Source organism: Ochotona princeps, chromosome 13 (assembly GCF_030435755.1).
Source record: "Ochotona princeps isolate mOchPri1 chromosome 13, mOchPri1.hap1, whole genome shotgun sequence".
In the NCBI taxonomy this organism is placed as follows: domain Eukaryota; kingdom Metazoa; phylum Chordata; class Mammalia; order Lagomorpha; family Ochotonidae; genus Ochotona; species Ochotona princeps.
The window spans coordinates 2,282,893-2,305,595 of NC_080844.1; the positions used below are offsets into that span (position 1 = coordinate 2,282,893).

General features: G+C 46.9%; 1 pseudogene; it reads right to left on the reverse strand.

The window, feature by feature from the left end:
- Positions 1-2,471: 2,471 nt before the first annotated feature.
- LOC131481745 (probable G-protein coupled receptor 27) overlaps positions 2,472-22,703 on the reverse strand; it is a 42,282-nt pseudogene continuing 22,050 nt past the window's right edge.

A 22,703-nucleotide genomic window follows, 5' to 3' on the forward strand; every position in this document is an offset into this window, starting at 1 on the left:
ATCAGAAATGCAGACTATACAGCAAAAATAGCTAGTTATTTTCTTTAGGAACAGCTGTATTTTGTTCAGTTAAGATTATTTTCCTGAGTTACCATTTAATTTCCCTTTTTAATTATCATCTACCTCTCTTTCTCTTTCTCCAAGAATCAATCACCATAGTCTAAATGCTTCTCTGGTGATGCTCACCCAAACATTTCAGGAGCTCAGTCCACCACAGTGTATCTATTCCACTGTAGCTTTAGGGGTCTGCCAGTGACAGTCTAGAACACTTCCATTTATGGCATCTCCACAAAAACATACATTTCCACAGAGGGTATGGCTGAAGAAAACAATTTAAAAAAAACCTGAGCAGGGCCCAGTGTGATAGCATAACAGTTAAGGTCCTCACCTTGAACACGCCAGGATCCCTATGGGTACTGGTTCTAATCCCAGTGGCCCTGCTTCCCATCCAGCTCCCTGCCTGTGGCCTGGGAATGCAGTCAAGAATGGCCCCAAGACTGGACCCTGCACCTGCATGGGAAACCCGGAGGAGGTTCCTGGCTTCGGATTGGCTCAGCTCCAACCATTGCAGCCACTTGGGGAGTGAACCATCAGACAGAAGATCTTCCTCTCTGTCTCTCCTTTCTGTATATCCACCTATCCAATAAAAAAATAAATAAATCTTAAAAAAAGAAAGAAAAGAAAACCTGAGCAATGGTTTTCTAACATACAAAGCTAGTTGCCTACACACTTCATGACACATTGTTAGAGTATAAAACTCGATTTCATGTGGTGCGTAACTGTAGTCCTGTGTCCCCTGAGGAAGCAGAGAACATGTATCATGAAATGTGCGGTCCACGCCTGCTATAGCTAGGATTTCTTCTCCTCCTCTCTCTTTCCCTGCCTTTCTCAGCTGTTTCCATTCTTCTCCTCCTCTTTCTTCTGCCATAATTTAATCTTCCACTAATTTTCTTCCTTTCTTATACAGCTTCTTTTTATTTCATAGACCACATGTTGCAAATATAAATAATTATTCCATCATTTCACATATGTGTGCATGTGTGACAATTTTTGCTTAAATAAGCTAATGGGCCTTAGATAAGGGACCTAAAAATTTACAATATAAATAATGTATGAGAGCCCGGAGTGATAGCGAAGCAATTAAAGTCCTTGAGTTGAACTCACCAAGATCCCATATGGACATTGATTCTAATCCCTGTGGCCGTGCTTCCCATAAAATTCCCTGCTTGTGGCCTGGGAATGCAGTCTAGGATGGCCCAAAGCTCTGGGGCTCTGCACCCATGTGGGAGAACTGGGAGAGGCTCCTGGCTTCAGATAGGCTCAGTTCCTGCCATTGCAGTCACTTGGGAAGTGAACCATCGGTTGGAAGATCTTCCACTCTGTCTTTCCTTCTCTCTGTATATCCTCCTTTCCAATAAAAATAAATAAATCTTTTTTAAAAATGTATGAAAACCAAAATAAAGTTGTATGAAACAAATTCATTCAGATACTTGAGCACATTAACGCAGGCTTTGAGCTGGGAAGTGGATATTAAATTTTAGTCCCAAGTAAGAAAATAGGATTGTGAATAGAAGGAAAAATCATACAATTATGACAGAAACATCCATATCTTCTTTATAGAAACAACCTCTTTGCTTATTTGGAAGGTAGAGGTACAGAAACAAAGAGCTCTTCTCTCTGCTGGTTCACTCCTCCAAGGGCCACACCAGCCAGGGTGGATCCAGGCCAACGCCAGAAACCAGGATTTCCATCTCTGCCAGCAGCACACCTCCCTGTGTACAATGCTGTGAAACATCTTTGAAAAAGACGTTTCATCTTTCCAGAAATCTTCATGCTGATTTCCATATTAATGAGAAATGGTGCAAGAGGGCTCAGCGGCATGGCCGAGCAGCTAAAGTCCTTGCCTTGAATGAGCTGGGATCCCATATGGGCGCCGGTTCTAATCCCAGGAGCTCCACTTCCCATCCAGCTCCCTGCTTGTGGCCTGGGAAAGCAGTCGAGGATGACCCAATGCTTTGGGATCCTGCACCCATGTGGGCAACCTGGAAGAAGTTCCTGGATCCTGGCTTCGGATCGGCGCAGTACCGGCCATTGCGGCCACTTGGGGAGTGAATCATCAGACAAATCTTCCTCTCTGTCTCTCCTCCTCTCTGTATATCTGACTTTGTAATAATAATAATAAAAAGAAAGAAATGGTCCAAGAATCAAATGAGTGTAGTCTGCACTTAAAAGAAAGGATAAAAGTTACCACATTTGGAGTAGAAGATGCCAAGAACCAGGGCAAGAAGGCAGAGCCTACTGCTGCCCAGAAAGCTAGAAAGCATCTTTCAAGGGAAGAGGCCAGAGCTGGGGTGAGCCTGGTACATGGAACCTCTCCTCTTAATCCCCAACCCCGCCTCTGCCATTTTCAACCCACCCACCCCCAAAAGGCCACAGGGCTGTACAATCCAGGTGTTTGTTAACTTTGAGAGTCATCTTAAAAGCAGATTCTTAACCGAAAACAGGAAAAAAGCATTGCCTAAGCCAAAGAATTTGGTGGAGCTGTGGATGTGCCAGTGCCCTGGTTTCATGGAGCCCTCACAGCCCAATGCCTTCAAGTCACAAGGGAGGGTGACCTGCGCTACCTGGGAGCTCTGTCAGCAGGGGAACTGGGCGCAGAAGCAGTCCCTGATCTCCCTGTTGAACAGGAAGCACACGACAGTGTTGATGCTGGCTTGCGTGAAGGTGAGACACACTGAGGCCCTCAGGTAGGCCAGGAGCATGGTGCTGGTCCTCACCAGGATCCGCAGGTAGCTGGTCAGGATGTAGGGGTCCCAGAGCAGCAGGATGAGCAGTGTTGTGTCATAGAGCATCCTGCACAGCCTCTTCTCCACCTTGAACTCCTCTAGTACGAGCAGGCAGCGCGACCTTGCCAGACCCTGCAGCCTGGATGCCAATGATAGTGGGTGGCATATGTCCATGGCCAAAGCCTGCCAGCCAGTTGGCCGCATGGCCAATGGTACCATGCCCGTGGAAGGTCCAGTCGTGGCTGATGGTGGGTTCTAGTCTCGCCGGCCTCATCTTGCGGTGATCATGGTTGAAGGAGAGCAGGTAGAGTTAGACGAGTTTTGTGGCACCCACCACCAAGGCCAGCAGCAACAAGGAAGCTGAGTGCGCCAGTTGTGAGGTCAAGCTGCTGCTCCAGGATGCATGGCATATCCTGGTCTTCTCCACCGCGTCCAGCACAGGTGGGAAGGCTGGGGCCAGTGCCAGCACACAGGTGGAGCACACCAGCATGGTGGCACATGGCCAGCCTGCCGGGTGTTCAGCATAGAAGCCATGGTGTGCCATGGCCAGGTAGTGAGTGACGCCCAAGCAAAGGAGCAGGAAGACAGCGTGAAAGCAGAAGAGTGCCGCCAGGAAGGTGAACAGTCTGCAGCCCAGCATGCCCAGCAGCACCCCTGAGGTGGCCTCTGCTCAACCCAGAGCCAGCACAACTGTCTAGAGGCAAATGAGCATGCGCAGCCCTTTGGCCAGTCACAGGTGGAGCAACAGGCAGTATGGGGCATGGTGCTGGGCATGTTCCCGCAGGAGAAGCAGTGCAAACAGCACGTTCTGGCAAGCCTCAAGTAGAGTAGAAGGCTGAGCGTGGCCAGATTGAGGTCCAGAGCGGTCTCCTTAGTGCCTCTGTCCACCGGTTTGCTTGTGCTCCCCACAGCAGCATCTCCCAGCAGGTGCTCTGCCCTGGGATTAACCTCCTGCCTTGTTGCTCTCCCTGGTCACCCCTCCCGTGCTCCTGTGCCACTGCCACCGCCCTGGTGCAGTATGGGCCCTGAGTGAGCTCCAGGGGCCTTGTGAGCTCCAGGGGCCCTGGGGCTCACCGGGCGCCCGCCCAGCCCCTCCCTGGTCTCCTCAGCCCCAACCACCAGGCCACTGCCATATCAGGAACAGTGTGCACAGAAGGCTGTGGCCACCCCTTGCGCCCCAGGCACCAGGTACTTCACTGAGGACAGGACATCCTCCTCCAGTGCCGCCAAGCACCCTCCCCTCTGCTGGAGTGCACAGAGTGATTGCCCAACACCATATGGTTCTTACCCTTCTTTCTTCACGTTATAACCAGTTTTTTTGTTTGTTTTTTTGTTTTTTATAGATTTGCTTATTCTTATTGCAAACTTAGATATACAGAGAGAAAGAAAGACAATGACCGCAATGGAAAGAGCTAAGCGGATCTAAAGCTAGGAGCCCATATCCTCTTCCATGTCTCCCATCTAGGTTCAGTGTCCCAAGGCTTTGCGCCATCCTCCACTGCTTTCCCAGGCCATAAACAGGGAGGTGGATGAGAAGTGGAGCTGCCAGGATTGAGCTGGTGCCCGTATGGGATCCTGGCACGTTCAAGACGAGGACTCTAGCTGCTAGGCCATCACGCCAGGCACAGAATTAAGTATGTCTTCAGTCAAGTTTTTGACTTGTGCATGGTCCCAACTTGCCTTCCTATAGCAATATCCATTTCAGGTCACTCTTCACTCGATCCTTCTGGTGGATACAGCCAAAAGCCTAAAGAAAGGCTTTGGCATTCCTCTTTGTCACTCAGATAAGCTAAATGAGTGAGTAACTATATTTTATAATTTTCAAAGCAAAAGAAGGCCTCTAGTGAATTTCTGTCTTCCTAAAAAGAAGGCTTAGCATCTTTTCCATAAAAGCTCAATATGTAGCCCTGGGTTAGTTCTCTCAATTCATTTCCTCCTACTGCATTAGGTTATTCAGAATAGCTCTGCAAATACCACTGAAGAGAGCTCTTGGTACAATGAGATTGCTTTCCAATATAAAATATATAAATCTTACAAAAATTATGTTTCTATATCTGGAGCAGAAAAGAATATTGGGGAAACAGTAGGGGGAGAGCAATTGGAGAGGGTGGAAGGGGAAACCTCTGAGCCTAAGGAACTGTACCAAAAAACGACACTACATAACCACCAGTGAGTTTACTCTTAAATTGAACAAAAACTTGAAAGAGTTCACATATTCATGATTTTAAAAAGTGTGATGTTCACTTCCACCCAAAGTTTTGGTGATTCTGAGATGATCACCTGTTCCACAGTCCACAGGTTGCATTGCATTTGTGTTCACTCTCATCAATGTAGAATCACTGGCACCACCGTCACACAGGGTGGGTTTCCTGTAGAATTCAGGGTGACGTTCAGTCTCCAGCATTTGTAGCTACACTTAAGAAAACCTCAATGTTAATTTTAGGGAGAACTTTATTTCAGAATTGCTGCTCTGCAGCACATACAAACGTGACTTCCCAATGTTTTTCTTCTTTTTTTAATGTTATTTTTGATGATGTTTACATAGTTGATCAGGGTCGGAAAGGTCAAGGATCAGGGGAAAGCAGGCAAGACCACTGTTTACACATTTCCTTTTTCTTCTTCCTTTATCCGGAGGAGGGGAGGATACAATGGCAGAGACCATGCCCAGCCTCCCCAGTACCCAGTGTCATCCCAGGGTCCCCGTTGTGGGGCATATGCTCAAGGGGTTTCGATAGTTCTGAGATGCTGTTGACATCACTGCTCCAGAGATGAGGAAATCCTTCCAAAGTCAATTGGCTGACATTGTCCACCTCAGAGTTTCCATTCACCCAGAAGCTTGCAGTCAAGCTTCACGGGGATAGTTGATCAATTTGTTCTGCCCTCCTTTCTCTGCAGGCCAATGGGTGCTGTGATCCAGTCCAACCCTACCCACCACATACTTGACGCTCACATACACCAGTGGGGAGCTGCAGCCAAGTCGTAGCCACTCCCTCCCAGTAACCCTCACTGGACTGGCCCTCAACTCTGGTTCCTGTGCCTGCCAACATGTGCAGTGGACTGGTCTGATCTGTCCCACATCTCATTCTTGTCTTGTATGCATCATTGGATAGTGAATCTTAACTTAACCCAACAGACTCTACCCTCTAGTCCACATTTGTGCCAGTGGGTGCCACTGTCTGTCCACCCAGGCCTGCCCTCAATCCTGATTTTCATGCTCAGTAATGAGAGCTGCAGCCCATTAGAGAGGTGCCCACAGCCTCCCCACTGGACCCACTCCCTGCCCTGGATCTTGCACTTTCCAGGTGATTCTGTAGCCTAGCTCAACAGGACTTGCCCCTAGTTCCAGTGCTTGCCAGCTGATGCTGTGTCAAAGCCCAACCCTCCTGTCCTTCTTTTGGGTCATACCTGTACCAGTGGATATGATAAGCTAGCCCATTGCGGCTCTCCTCCAACCCAGTTATGTGTAGGCCAACAGGTGTTGTAGCCCTGCCCAGCATGATCTGCTCTAGTCCCAGCTTTCACATTCACCAGCAGGAGCAGTGGCCCAGAAGTGGAATCCTTACTACTCCATTACCAGACTTGCACACCTTCCTACATCTCCTGTGTGCTCATGTGTGCTGCAGTCCAGTCTAACGTGTCCTGTCTCACCTTGGCATTTGCTGGTGGATGCTGTAACCTGGCCTGGCCTCATCTGCCACCATTCCAGCTCATGTTGTTGGGTGCTGTCACCCAACCAGGCACAGTTAGCCCCCTAATCTCAACCCTAATGTGACATGACTGGTGATGTGGCCAGACCCAGCCTTTCCTGCACCCTGTCCTGGTTCTCATATCTGCCAGTGGTTGCTATGAACTGGTGCAGCCTGGCCCATACCTGAGCCACACATACACCAGCAGGTGTTGTAACCTGGTCTGGTCTGCTCCTTGCCTTGGATCTTGAGCTCACCTACAGAAGCGGCACCTTGATAAAGGAGTTCCCAAAGCTCCTTACTCAGGACTTGTCTAAAGGACTTATTCTAGCTATTACTAGGAACACTACATAGGGTTAAGTGTTAGCTCCAGTAATAGTACTCTTTTTATGGAATTTCCAACAATAAAGGATATAGCAGAAAGCATTGGAATCTTTCTTTTAAACTCTTTTGCATTTAGAGGACATTTGTCTCAAAAGGCATTCCAGCTCATTCTTTTTTTTTCCTTTTCTATTGTTTTATGGAATTATTCTCCTAGGATTTATATTATAGCTGTTTATCTGGGTTGTAGTTTAACACACCTTTGGAAGCCGTGCCTGTTTGCACCCTTTGTTCGAATACATTCTTCACAATGTTGATGAAATAATAATAATTGGAAACTCTTGTAGCTATTTTGGTCCCACGTGCAGTTTCTGAGATTATGGAAGGTAGCAACTGTTTCGTAAATGAAAACAATGATCAAATTAACTGGGCTTACATGCCCAGTCATAGGAAATACAAATTATTGTAGCTAAGTTATTATTTCAACCAGTCATATTTCTTTTTTGGGAGGGTGAGTCCTTTTCTTAATTAAAATTCTAATTTTTACAATATAATACCATACATTCAGATATACTATTACAAAATATTTATATTTTTATAATTTCTTACAAAATGTACATAATTTATACTCTTTAAGTTTTTTGGTTGTTCCAAGATTCTATGCATTATGAAAACTATAAAAGTTCTAGTGAGTATGGCTGGAAATAACATATTTTTACACAGGCAAATTCTCCATTGGAGCACTCACATACTGCAACATATCAAGATACTTTATGTGAAAGAAGCAGATGATTGTCAATGTTGACCATTGTTCATTTTCAATACAGCATATTTTTGGAAGGATGACTATACATATTAATTTAATCTTAGTATAAATTATCACCATATTACAACCATTTGTCCCTGTGTCCTCTCTTACATAATTTTGAAAGGGAATCGCCTTTCTTTTTTTTTCCGCTCCCCATTGGAAAAACGATGCCATCATATAATTCATGAGCCCATGATGAATTTGAATAGAGAAAAGAGATTATTTGGAAGGAACCAAACTGAAATAAAACAACACCAAAACACATGCGATACAGCCAAAAAAGCAAACAAAAAATCAAAAACAGTATGGATTGGACTATTGGAGCTACACTTTCCATGTTGGTTTCCTTACATAAGAGAGAATATATGGGTATTTGTTCTTTTGTGATTGATGCACTTCACTGAGCATCATGGTCTCTAGTTGGGACCACCTGGTTGTAAATAGAATAATTGCATTCTTCTTAACAGCTGAAAAATATACCATGGAGTAGATGTACCAGTTTCTTTAACGACTCTTCCTTGGATGCACATCTGGATTGTTTCCATGTCTTTGCTATTGTAGATTGTGCTGCTGCAAATATAGGATTACAGATCCCCTTCTCACATGCAGATTTCACTTCTTTGGGGTATATTCCTAGGAGCGGGATAGCTTGGTCATATGACAGGTTTAACCAGTCATATTTCTTAATGGGAAGCTAAAATTATATGCCAAGTGGAAAAAACTTCCAGTGGCCTGTTGCCTGCTGGTGGGTGCCAGGCCAGGATCATCTTCATGATTGGAGTCCCAATTCCGGCCACCGTGTACATGTGGGGACCTGTCCCTGGGCAGCCAGTGCTCCATTCAGCACCAGGCTCTGCCTGTTGGCTGCCCAGTGGACAGCTCTGGGGATTTGGAGCTTTAAATTGCTGCTTTGGAAGCTCCATGTGAAGCCCACTGTGCTTTTGGGTTGTCAATCAATCCTCAAGTCTCCCAATGACAGAGTAACTTTTCCTTTGAAGGTAAGCAAGGGTAATGAGACCTGGCAGGTTTGAGGAGAGGGACCAGATGATCTTTATGGAAAAGCTTGATACACCAACCTCCTATGAATCATGTGTAGAACACACGGAAGGGGCCTGAGTGTCTTCTCCAACAGACGCAGCAGGACCCAGGGAGCAAAGCACAACAAGGTCGTAGAGACCCGGGACCAGAAGGCAGATGAAGAGTGAAATGGAGACACAAAGGAGGCACAGCAGCAGGAGGCACCTGACAAGCTAGGAAGGCATGAGAAAGGGTGACAACTGGGAGCTAAGGACCAGTGAACCCCCAAGACTAAGGGGCACAGAAAAGGAGGGCCTCCTTTACAAGGACAGCTGAACCGCATGGCGGCCAGGCGACACACCAGCTCCTACCATGTGGGATCTTACTGCCAGCACCCTCCGAGTGCAAGGGTGATCCCACATGGGGGATGGGGTGGCACTGGACACAACCACACAGCCAGGACCATGCAACTCAGCCACCCCTCACATGTGCACACCTGCAATGAAGGGGAAACTCCAGCACCACACTCCATAGGCCACCCATCTCAGCCAACCAACCCCCAACCCCGACAAACACTTGTCAGTGCACGCAAGCGACAGGAGGCCATAGCGGGCAGTGGCAGGGAACCTATGGGGGTGGCAACATCAGGCTGTGAGGGAGAGGCACCAGGAGCATGATGCAGAGCCACAAGGGAAGACCTCGGGCCAACGAAAGCCAGGTCCACCTGGAAAATGGACATGGGATGCCACTGCCATACACTAAGGTGGTCCTGTGATGCCTGGGACACCGGAGCCTGCCTCTAGTGACTGCAGGAGTTCCCCTACACACCTCTGAGGTCCCTGACAGCTGTGAAGGAAGAGACAGGACCTGGAAAGTCATGATGCCCTGAGTCTGCAGCTGATGTCAGCATCTGATGGGGTAAGGGTAAGGGCTGCAGGAATGTGGGGAGGCCCAGGGAGGGGCCTGGGGACACAAGAAGGGTCTCAGAGGCTGGAGGGAAAGTGCAGGCAAGAGGGGAGGAGGCTCCGGAAAACTCCAAGGGACTGAGCATTCTCTCACCGAGGAGGGCTGAGTCCCCGAGAATGCTGGGGAAGGAGGAGGAGCGGCAGGATGAAATGGAGGAGTAACTGAGTTCCTTGGGACTGGAAGAGCTGAAAGCCCAGGAGGTGGCAGAATAGCCCTGAGTCTGGAGGTGTGCCTGGTCGGGGGGACATGAGGGGAGTGTTGGAGAGGCTGTGGAGCATAGCTGAGGGCTTGGCAAGCATGGTGGGGGACTCTGGGGAGGTGTGGGCATGCCCGCATGGGCCTGGAGTAATGCTGGTGAGGCAGTGCAAGTCGGTACTGAGGTGCCCTGGGGAGCAGGGACAGCACCCATGGGCAGGTGGGGAGCTGCTGAGGGAGGGAAGGATGAACATGTGGTAAATGGTGGAGGCCGCTGAGGACTGGGAGCTGATGCCAGAGCATGACCTCTGAGGGGAGGGCATGCCGGGAGGCTCACATTGATGTGTGCACATGCAGGGCCCTGTTGGGGACCACGAGAGATGGCGTGAAGCCCTAGGGGAGACTGCCGCCCACATGGGACTCCCTCAGGCCGAGGGACCCATGGGGCAGGGGTGGCTGGCACAGCAAAAAGAGCCACAGAGGAAAGCTGTGCTGAGGACTGGGGAGACAGGCACGGGGGACCCCTAGGAAGCAGAGTCAGAGAGGACCTCAGGCTCCAGCAAGGCAGACATGATTGGAGGACCTCAAGCTCTGACTGCCTTGGTCTGTCTTCTGACTCCACAGGTGTAGGGCTTACAGGGGCGGGGGAGGAAGAAGGGGTGGGTGGGATAGAGAGACAAAGAATGAATTTGTGTGTGCGTGTGTGTGAGAGACAGAGCAGACGAGTGGCAGCAGAAGTGGCTCTGGCACCTGCTCCTGCTCTGCTCCCACAGAATCTGAGCTGGGGGTGGGCTGCCTGGAAGCAGCCTTAAGTAGCCCAGCGGAGCGAGCCTCCACCAACCAGGCCTTCCCTCTGGCCCCGACTCCCACCCACCAGACTCTGCCCACCTACAGAAGCTCTTCTCATTGGTGCATCTCCTCTCTTCTCATTGCTTCATCTCCTCTGTGCTCTCTGGCACCAGCCACCCCGCCCCCAGGATGCAACTCCATGCTTCCTCCCACTCCTTGCTTCTCTTCAAGCCCTTTCAGCCCTCACCCACTTTTCCTCACCTCCGCCCACAAGCCCTAGTCTCAGTACTCAAGGTGGCAGTGGAGAAACACACACTCTCCTGGCCATCATCTCACACACTCTGGCGCTGGCAACAGTGACTTACTTGCAATGGAGCCTATTCAGATCATCACAGTAGCTGTGATGAGCCCACCTCATGAACCCTTCAAAATCACCTGATTGAGACTGAGACGTGCAAATGTGCTGGTCACTTCCACAACATGATCATTGAAGAGATTCTTGAGCTGTCCAAAGCAATCCAGCAGCTCATCCAACAGGTGCACGTTCCCAATGACCCAGCAAGGGAGGACTTTGCAAAGGGACAGAAAGGTCTTACATCACAGAAAGGTCTCTACATGGAAACCTCTTGCGCCTCTTGGATTCTCTATCTGGGTTTGCAAACAGATGTTTCCATCTAGTATGCAGAAAGAAAAAAAAAAGCATTGACGATTTCTTCCAAAACACTAAGGTTCCACTGTCACAGGTTCTGTGGTTGAGAACATGTCTGCGCCGAGAACTTGTAAAGAGGAGTTACAACTGGAAGGAGGAAAGACGGAAAGAAGAAGTAAAGTGGGGAGGGGAGAGGCATGTGTGATCACATTGTCTGAACATATTGTCGACATCATGTTCTAAGCACAGCACATGAATATCCAAGATACACTGACAGAACAGCGAATCCTTTCAGGGTCAGAGCAGACTTATCTAGGACATGACTCTTGAGCTCTCCTTCTGAAATTCCTTCCCAAACAGTAGTATCTCTTGGCAATTGCTGCCGTCACCTTGGAAACTGTCCATTTCTGAGACGGCTGCAAGCAGTTTGACTTCTGAATGGTCCATGGGTCCAAGGCATAGCATGTTTCCTCACAGTCATGCTTCTCTGGGTGGTTTTGGTTTCCATCTTGATAGCCAAACAAAGACAAACAGAATTTGGATGCCATCTTTGTGTTCTTCTCTATTCCACACTCCGCTTTCCATTGTTGGAAAAAAAAAATGAGCTTCCAAGGTGGTGATTTTTTTTAATATTTTTAAATTAATGATTACATGGTTGATCAGGGTGGGAAGGATCGAGGCAAATGTGGAGAACATCCCAGTAAAATTACAGCACAATAATAAATCAATTTTAAAAATTGCTAAAATGACAGGACCAAATTACTGCCTATTCCTATTAACCCTGAATGTAAATGGCTTAAACTCATCAATCAAACATCAGATTAGTAGACTGGATTAAAAAAAAACAAAAATTAAAAAAAAACCATCCATTTGCTGGCTACAAGAGACACACCTCCCAAACAAAGGTCAGTGCAATATATCACATGGATTTTGAACTGTTTTGTTTGTTTCACCTCTTCAAAAACAGTTTCTTCTCATTACATTCTTCAATGACCCATAGATCATACTGTAGCATTCTTTAATTAAAGAAGGTTCTTGATTTTCTTTTACATTTCTTCAGCAACACAGTAGTCATTCTGTAGCATGTTATTTAACTTCATGGTGTTGTGAATTTCTTTTTTCTTCCTGTTGTTGACTTTGTTTTGTGGCTTTTCAAGGAGATGTATAGTAACTGTGTAATTTAGACGATCCTATCCAGTAGCATGTTATTTAATCTCACAGAATTGTAAATTTCTATTTTTTTCTCCTATTGTTGATTTTGTATTGTGGCTTTTTATTTAAGGAGATGTATAGTAACTGTGTAATGGAGACTATCAAGTCCAGATGTGAGGATACAATGCAGTTTGCATGTGTGTGCGATAAAGTTTGACTTTTTCTGAGTTTCCTAGACTGACGTATGGGAGACACAAGTTGGCAGATAAAATAGAAGTGGTCCACCTAAATACAACATTTGGACTGGCAATTTTTAAATTGTAACTCAAACAATATTTGGGACATGCTTACCCCAGAACCAATAAGATATTATTTGTCTGGAGTTCTGGTTCAACTAACAGCCCTCACTAGAGATTGTCAGTGTAGGATTTGGCATTGCTGTGTGGGGAGACTTTCTGGGATTCTATAGGTGCTGTGATGGGAAAGGGTTGAGAAAACCCTTCTCAGTGCTTCAGGGGTCCCCAGAGTCTGCTACAGTCCCTTGGGCGTGGATGGTGCTGTTCAGCATCTGCCCCATCTGAGGGATCACCTGGGATTGCCTTCCTTCAGAACACACTGGCATGAATGGCCTATCCTCCTTCACCTGAAGCCTGGAGCCTCCCTCACATGCAGACAGACTGCAAACAGTGAACGGATGGCCATAGTACTCTCTGTTTCTAACTGTTTTCTGAGAAATGCAGGCCTCCATTTCCACCATGGGCATGAGTGAAGCTGACCTTGCAGCCTGTTGTTCCACATATCCAGGCTGAGGGGTACACTGCCAGGGGTCTTCTTGGTCTTTCCCCTAATCTTTCTGGCTGTTCACAATTTCTGCTGGCCAGGGCCTTTGTTTTGTGTTTGAGTCTGTGCTTTTGTGGTCACCCAGCTTTGGGATTGTGGAGAAGGCTGGTCTTGTCCTCTAATGCCACAGCCTCTCACAGAAGCCTCTCTGGAGCATCCTTCTGAGGCTTTTGAAGTCAATCATGGAGTCCTTGGCTGTGCTCTTCATACAGGGCTCTGGCTCCCTCATGGAAGTAGAGTGGGTGCTGTGGTTGTTGGCATGCCCGCGTGCAGTCTGTGGCCTTGATTGCAGGCCTGTTCCTGCCACAGCACCTCTGCGTGCCCTGCTCAATCGGCTTGACAGATTTCTTTTCTCTTGTCTCTTTGCTAGGCAACGTAGCATCTGGCAGCTGAGTTGTAGTATCCTCAGGGCTCCCTGGGCCACACCAGTCTGTCACAGCAGCCCCTGTTTCCTGCTCTCAACACAGCAGGAGTCTCTGATGCAGGTTGGGGAGCCCAGCTGCATCTGTCTGGGTTCTGCAATGCCTCTTTCTAGACTGCGGTCACCCTGAGGACAGGGAACTATGCACACGTCTTAGGGTTTCCTCCCAGCAGTCCCCTGAGATCACAAAAGGGCTGAGACAACAATGTTCTTCAGCCATAAGACCCACCAGAGACAGCCTGATTGAGTATGTCCATTTATTGTAAGGTAAACACAACTTTTTTAGACTAGGAAAGGGAAGGCAGAGGGCAGTCTCTGATAATTCTCTCATGCAACAATGCACATGCAACTTGCTAGAAGGCATGTCTATCACTCTGGACCCTCTGACCAAGTCACAATTCACATTCCTCATACAGGGATGGAAGCTATGACTCAGGTCACAGGCAGGTAGGCTGTGAGTCAGGTATAGCACATAAGCTAGAAGCTATGCCTCGGGTCATCTTCACCACCTGTGGCTGGCAAATAGGGTGTGGGTTGCAGTTGATTTCTTAGAGCTGCTTATCAAGGAAGTATAGCCCAGTAAGCAGGCCGAGTTGAAGTCTTGGTTAGCTGAAACCATTGTTAGGGGCTTCCCCTCAGAGACATGGTGTGCCATGTGCCTACAACCTCCCACACAGAGATCCAGAGGTAATGTCATTCTCTCTCTCACACACACATTCATCCACAGAAATACTCATATGTAAAAATACATATACAATATATACATACATACACACATGTACATACAGACACATATAAATATTCATACACACATGCTAATACATATATACATAACCATATATGCACAAAAATACACAAATATATACATAATATGCACACATATGTACCTACACACATTTACAAATACACATTCTTAAATATACACATACACACATAATCCACATAAACACTAAGCATCCAGCTATGCACACACATATGTACACATATCAACATATGTAGATAACATACATACATAAATATCCCTATGTGAACACACATCTATACACATACACACATAATCCACATATGCACCAAGCATCCAGCATCCACACAGATAACACACATGCATACACATGCATATGTGTATATACATCTACACACATAATACACATACTTACACATACACATGCACATACACACTCGCACATACTGACAGACATACCTAAATTTAAAAAAAATTATTTACTTGTGTTCTTTGTCAGAGTAACTGAGACAGGGAGAGACAGAGATTTTTCATCTACTGGTTCACTATTCAGAGGACTACAAGCTCCAGTGCTGGGCCAAGCTAGAGCAAGGGACTTCATAAAGATAACCTATGCTGATGACAGGAGCCCTAGCACTTGAGACATTTTCCACTGCTTTCCTGGAGGCAGTAGCAGGGAGCTGACTTGAAAGTGGAGCAGCCAATGCATGACCAGCGCCTATATAGGGTGGTGGCACTGAAGCAGGCAGCAACTTTACCCATTATGCCACAACAGCAACCTCAGAGACCTTATTTGTTCTTGACTGATGTGTGTCTCATGCTTAGCATATGCTCAACTGGAAATTTTTCTTGTGAATCTAATTTGATTACTTGAACAATGACAGTCAGATAATTCCTGGTGCTGTATATATCAGATCAGAAACACCCTGCTCTGATACCTCTCCAAAATGAGAGACACTGTCCAGCTGCTGTCTTGGCAGTTATCTGCTAGCCTGCGGGTTCTTTACCATGCACCAGTTTTTAGTCTAAGCTGCACTTTCCTGGTGAGCAGCTTTCAACCAGTGGCTATTATGCAAGATCAACTTCCAGAGTCCTCCAGCCAAGATAGAGCTCTCCTGGTGAAAGCTCAACAATATTTGTCCCTGGTGCATATGTCTTTTATTGTAACCAAAAAATATGTGTTTTGTTTTTATTTGAAAGACAGAGTTATCGACAGAAGAAAAGACACAGATAGATCTTGCATCTGCTAGTGCAGTTGACAACTGGCTGAAACAGTCAGAACTGAGCCAGTCTGAAACCAGGATATCCTTCCGGCTCTCCCGTGTTTGTGTTGGGTCCCAAGGCCTTGATCCGTCTTTCATTGTTTTCCTGTTACACCAAAAAAGGAGCTGGATGGGAAGTGGATCAGCCAGGACACAGATACTCTTATGAGATGATGGTGCCAAAGACAGAGGCCTAGCCAACACTGCCACAGTACTGGCCTCACATACTAGTTTGGTGAGTAATCCTTACTCTGAATTTCTCCCACTGTGGTCCACGGACAGTCAGGGCTGCATGACAAGTTTAGCTAGACTTTTATGAAAGAAGGCAGACCCTCTGCACAGATGAGAAAACTGAGGTTCAGGGCATGGGGCAACCTGCTTGCATTGCACAATGACAAATCCATCTACTATACACTCCCTCATTCATATAAACATCCACACATCGATCTACCCACCTATTCTTCCATTATCTATTCATCCACCTACCCTTCCATCCACCCACCAATCCATCCATCCATCCACCTGGCCATCCATTCACCCCGCCTCCCACCCTTTCATGCACCTATCCATCCTCCCATGTGTTCTCTCACTCGCTCCTTCCACACTCCAATGGACCCACCTGCTCCTCTATTCCTCTATCTACCCATTATTTCTCTGCTTACCCTAATGCTCATTTCCTTGGCTCTGTCTGTTGCCTAATGACTTCCAGAAAGCCATTTGTCTGAGTGACTGAGAGTTCAGGCTCTGGGATCTGTCTCCTTGGACTCACTCCAAGCTGCTCCACCTCTTGGGAGCCCCTTCTGCTTCTCTGCTTGTTTTGGAGACTGTTATTACCGACCCCTACTGTTGCTGACACAGTGGGGATCAGGCAGCTCAAAAGTGCAATCGGAACTCAGCAGACCTGGAATTTTACTATGCTTTCTGTATTCCTCTGGGTGCTGCATGTAGCACAGGATGTTGAGACATGTGTTGGAAAAAAGGGTGACAGACAGAGCAGTAAGTTCCACAGTTGGGCAAGACTAATTTCAAGCTAGGAAGGCAGGGGAGGGTCCCTCAAGGAATTGCTGCTTAAGCTCAGACCTTCAGGGTGGGGAGCAGTTGGAACCTGGAAGGCTCCATTCAGAAGTGGCCATGTGAGCGATTCAGTCATACTGTCCACCCAATCAAGGAGTGGTTACATGGGATAGGAAGGCTGGCCATGACTGTGGCCCTCACCTGTCATGAATTTTTTCCTATGTGCCATTCTGCAAACCATCATCTCATTGCCCTGTGCTTAGAAATACCAAGCCTGGAGCTGGCTTTGTGGCACATGGGAGTGAGCCTCTACTTTCCATGTCAACAGCCCACATCAGAATCCTAACTGCTCTGTTTCCAATCTAACTTCCTGTTAATGCACATGGGAAAACAGCGGGAGATGCTTTGAGCCCCTGTACCCACATGGAGGACCTAGATGGAGTTCCCGGCTTCTGGGTTTAGCTTTGTCCAGTCTTGGTTAAAGTGGCCAGCTTGAGGATGAATTATCTCACACCCTGTCTTACCCCTACGTGTCTCTGCTACTCTGCCTCTTAAATACATAAGCACACACACACATCAACAGTCAGTCTGTCTCTTCCCCAGGTCTGTTTGGAAGGTGGATAGCAGTGAGAACTCTGGAAGGAAGCATTTTCTGAGTTTATGACTAAGGTTTTCTGACCTGTGAAATTCTAGGCTCAGAAATTCATATTAGACTAAAGAATGAATGCATCCTCTTTATACCCTGCCCACAGACTATTTGTCAGAGTTCCTTGTTGCTGTTTGCACCAAGGCAAAAGGGGGAAAGGTGGAGAAGAAGCCGGATCAGGATTGCTGATTCAGAACATGTAGGATTTGAAACAGGGGCTGTGAAGTCATTCTATGGAGTTGTTCTGGCCCAAGTGTTTGCAGGGGGATGATTGACACTCTCTGTAGGTGGGCCCAGCCTTCTCTGCACCTGAAACAGAGCCAGAGTTAAGGACTACACAGACATAACTGGCATCTGAACCTTGGGCTGAGGCAATTGCAAGCTCTGAGGATGTGGGCAGCTTGCCTGGCCCATCTGGCCTCAATGGCTGTGTGAAGCAGCATGCATCAGCCTGAGATGTGCAGTGGGAATCCTATCAACTGCCCTGACTTTACCTCATTACACACTCTCCACCATCCCCTGGAGAGGAGACCATGTTTATACACCCTGTGCTAGAGGAAGTTCTAGCTTCCTGCTGCAATGTGGGCAGGTGAGCAGAACTGGCACTTACCTGGTCAGCCTCTATTCTTGCCTTTCAGCTGTGTGTGCTTGGCCTTGAGTTCCTGCTGTATGTCTAGCTGGAGGCGATGTGTTCTTAGGAGCTCTCAATGGAGGCTTTGATTGAGCCCCAGCCCATGACCCACTGAAGCAGTCCTTGGCTGCTCCCCACCACCTGGTGATCCTGTAATGAGAGGCCCCTTCCTTTCCCCATATTGCTCCTGTTGCTGAACTACAGCTCCCTCCTGAAGAGAAAAGTGGGCTGCTGACCCCAGGGAAGGGCATGGCACTCCTGGATGCTGCTTCCCCATCGATAATGCTTCCCTTCCAGCATTCCTCTGGCTTATGAGGACCAAGCATCTGCAGTGGGATTCCTGGGGACCAGTCCTCAGGTCAGTGTTGAGACTTTCATTTTGGTGCCTCATTTGGCATTTCCCATCATCCCTCCTTTGCTTTGCAACTTTCCAATGACATGTATGTGAGTGATGCTTCAGAATGTTCCAAGCTCTGGGGCTCCCTGTCTAGGTGGTAATGCTCTATGTTTCACATAAGATCCCAGGTGAGTCCCATGCTCCCTTCAGCCTGCCGGCCTGGGACCTGTGGCCTGGGTGGCCACATCTCCACCTTCTACCATCTTCTGTCTGGCCCACAGTGCTGCTTGCCCTGAAATGGAAGCTGTGTGTCCTCAATAATCAGAACTCTTTATGCGGTGGGCTAGTAGGTGCCAGAGATTGTTGGGCAATGGGGAGATGAATGAGTGTATACACACATGTGTCTGTTTGCAGTGTGCATGTGTATATGAGTGAAAGGTGAGCATTAGGGTGTATCTGATGGGATCCCACATGGCATCCACAGGATCCTACTCTGGCCTGGATCAAGTTCATGGGAGAGTCACTACACCCAGAAGCTCCTTTGGGGATGCATTGGTGTTGTCTTCTGTTAGATGGCCTTGACTGTGCAAGCCTGTTCAACTCTGTGAGAAGCTGTTCTGATTTCCGTGGATGGGGAATGGAGTATCTCTGACTCCCTGTGGAATGTCTCTGGAGAAGGCATGCTTCAGGTCTTGAATGGGAACGCTGAGCTCCCAACATTGGAGCACCCCAGGCATTGCATCATCTCTTCTCCCAGCTCAGCAGCACATGGTACAGTGGGGAAGGTGCCACTACAGACATATTTGACCTGTAGGAGAATCACTGTTGCTGTGTTCTCGTGGCATTTGGAGGTGGTGAGAATGAGATGATCTTCCCAAGATTGGTCAAATGTGCTTATGACGATAATACAGCTTGATAGAATAGAGGTAATTTGAGGGGGCCTGGCACGATAATGTAGTGGTTAAAGTTCCCAACGTATGGCAGGGGCACATTGCAAGGAACGCGGGGGACAGACTATTCCAGGCCAACCTAGGCTCCTTCGTATTGTTTGCCTGCCACGCCACAGGACTGGTCCTGTGCAGGGAAACAGGGCGTGGCTGGAAAGGGAGCCGCCCTTCTGCCTGTCACACAATGCAAGTTCATGGGGAACCTGGCGCTAAACCATCCCTAGGTGATCTGCTTCCAGGCCGGGGTTTTGTAGGTAGCAGAGCAACACCCTCGATGAGATCCATTGAGTCAGCCCTCCACACAAGGGTGTGTCTGTCGGCCTGTGTCCCATGGACCGGACTGTGGTGTGGCTGGCAGTCGGGCCTTGGTTCATTCGTTCTTTCCTCCACCTCGCTGGTTGGCACCTCCTGGTGAATCCCCAGGGCTGCAAGCCCTTGCATTCCCCACTTGGATGCCTGCACGAGGGGAGGGGAGCAGTGGTGCGCGTATGTATGGCCTTGGGTTGGGTCGGTGAGGAGTCCTTTTCCCCCACCAGGAGTTCGGGCTTTTCATACGCCCACAGTCCTCTGGGGAGGGTTGGAGGGGCACCAGCTGCCCCTTCTTCCTCCAGGATGGCGGGAGGAGCGCTCTCTGAGGAGGCGGGGCCGCTGGCACCGCGTGTGTCCCTTTCCCGGGTGCGCACACTTACAGGTCAGAGGCCCCACCGATTCTTTCCCTCCTTCTCTTCCGAGTAAGGTGGTCAACCAGCTGCCCTGTGGCTTTTGGTGAGTGTAGGTGAACGCACTGTTGCCACATGATATCGCTGTTGGCCTGTTTGCTTTCTGTGTCCTCTCAGTCTTCCTAAAAATTCATTTCCCCCTCTCTCTTTATCCCCTCCTTCCCATCTTTCCACCTTTTTCCCCTATTGTTTAGATGTTCAATTTTAACTGACTTCCTTGCTTTCTTTCTGTGTTCTTGGGGAGTCTTGCTAAAAAAGTCACTCCCCCCCTCTCTTCTTACACCTCATTTCCATGTCTCCTGCACTTTTTTCTTCTTTTTGTTTGAATTTTTGAGTTATGTGTTACAATTTCGTTTAGAGTGGGATTTCTCCCCAAACTCCCATCCCCGACAGATTTTCCCTATTTTACTACACTGGTATAATCCTTCCTAAGGGATTATGATTCCATCAGTCTCTTCTTTAAGTGTGCCCCAACATGGCTGGTACAAAGTCAGACAGTCCAGCATCCCATTGTCTACACTTGTCCAACAGTTTCATTGGGATTCTTTTTTCTTTTTTTAGTTTTTACTTTCTTTTTCTTTCTCCTTCTTTTTGCTTTCTTTCTTTGTTCTTGGGGAGTCTTTCTAAAAACTGATTAAATTTTAAATTTAATGTTTTGACTGACTCACTGATTGACTTATGCATATATTTTCCCCATTTCTTTAGAGAGAAAGGAACATTCATTCCACCACGGGAAGCTGGGATCAAGGTTGAGTGATGACCTGCCTCTGCTGGCCACACCTGGGGCAGTACAATACTGCCCGCAGCTCCTTCCCGTCAGGTCTGCACGCTAATCAGCCCAACACCAAACCACCAAGATGCTCAGCTGTGCTGCGTCCCAACTAGAAAAGAAATCCAGGCAAAATGGGTGGCTGGGACCAGGGCCAGGAATGGGGAAGAATGATTTAGAGACCCGAGCTTTAGGGGACACACACACACACACACACACACACACACGTCTATGGCTGTGATTATTGTATGAGTTATGATTGGCTTTAGGAGTTTGATTTGTGTTTGAGCTAGGGATGCTCTAAGTAGTAGAAATAGGGTCATTATTAGGTGTAGGGCTATTGTTAGGTAAAGTATAGAGCTTGGCTTAGAGTTATAAATAGGGTTGACCTTAGGGGCAGGTTTTGTTTTAGGTTTAGGACTAGGTTCAGGATTAATGAAAACTTTAGTGTTGTGTTTAGGTCTGGGGTTACAGTTGGCATGATGACTATGGTTGGTATTATGTTTAGCTTTTATGCTCATATTTCAGTTAGATTTTTTTTAAAAAATGGGATTAGTGTTTGGCTAAGATTAGGGTTAGGGCTAATAGTATAGATGGACAAGGATTAGGACTGTTATTTGTGACAGGGTTAAGAGAATGCATAGGTCTATGATAGGTATTAATGTTAGGGTTAAGATTAGAATTAGGGCTAATCTTACAGCAAGAGTTAGGATTAGCATAAACATTAAGGCTAGAGATTTGGCTGATATTAGATTTAGGATAACAGTTAGGGTTATGTTTGGGCTAGTATTAAACTTTGGGCCAGTGCTACAGTTGGCACTAATATTGACATTAGTGCTAGCATTAGGGCTGGGGTTAAGGCAAATGCTAAGATTAAGGTTAAAGTTAGAATTAGAGTTAAGACTAGAGTGATCATTGATATTAGATTTATGGTTAAGGTTAGTGTTAGAGCTGTAATTTGGTATTACTCTTAGGGTTGGGTTAGGGTTGGCTCAGGTTTGCATTAGGATGAAGACTAAGATTAGAGTTAGGACTATGGCTATGATTGCTGTTCATGTTATGATTTATATTAGTCAGAGCTCAATGGTTATAGTCAGAGAAAGATTAGCATTAGGACTAGGGCAAAGGTTAGTGTAAGGATTTAGAGCTAGGATTAGTTAATGCTAGGACTACAGTTGGTATTAGTCATTGTGCAGGTTAGGGTAAGAGCTAAGGTAAATTTTAGGGTAAGTGTCAGGGTTAGGATAGGATGAAGGCTATGTTCTAAGGTTCACTTAGAATTAGGGTTAGGGCTATGGTTAGAGTTAAGTTTATGCTTAGGTTTTGGGTAGGGTTAGGGTTTGAGTTAGGGCATGATTATCATGAGGGTTAGGGTTAGAATTAAAATTTGGGATAGTGCTGGGATGAGAGCTACAATAGGCCTACAGTTTATTAGAGGATCAAGGTTAGGATAAGGGTTAGGACTAGATTTAGAATCAGGGCTGGATTTAGAATTAGGAATCAGGTTAGTGTTACTGTATGGATACGGTTAGTGTTCACATTAGGGCCAGATGAGAGTTAGGATTGGTTGTTTCTAACCCTATAGAAAGTACAATCTCAAGAGCTAACCCTAGTTCTAAGTCTGACCTCAGCCTTAAACTTCATCTTAGCCCTATATCTACTTGCAGTTCCAAACATAAACCAAAAACTAATACTTAGCATTATTTCTAATCCTAGCCCTGATTATAACACTAACTCAATCTCTTGACATTTTAATAGCCAAACTGGAAGCATAATCCTAACAATAACTTTGGCTCTAGTCCTAAACTCAATCTGAATTAGCCATAATTCTAATAATAACCAAAACCCTTGCTCTAATCCTACTCAGAATGAACCTAACCTTAATCATAAAAACTAACCCTGAGATAACTCTAATCTTTATTTTTAAAGATTTATTCATTTTATTACAGCCAGATATACACAGAGGAGGAGAGACAGAGGAAGATCTTCTGTCCGATGACTCACTC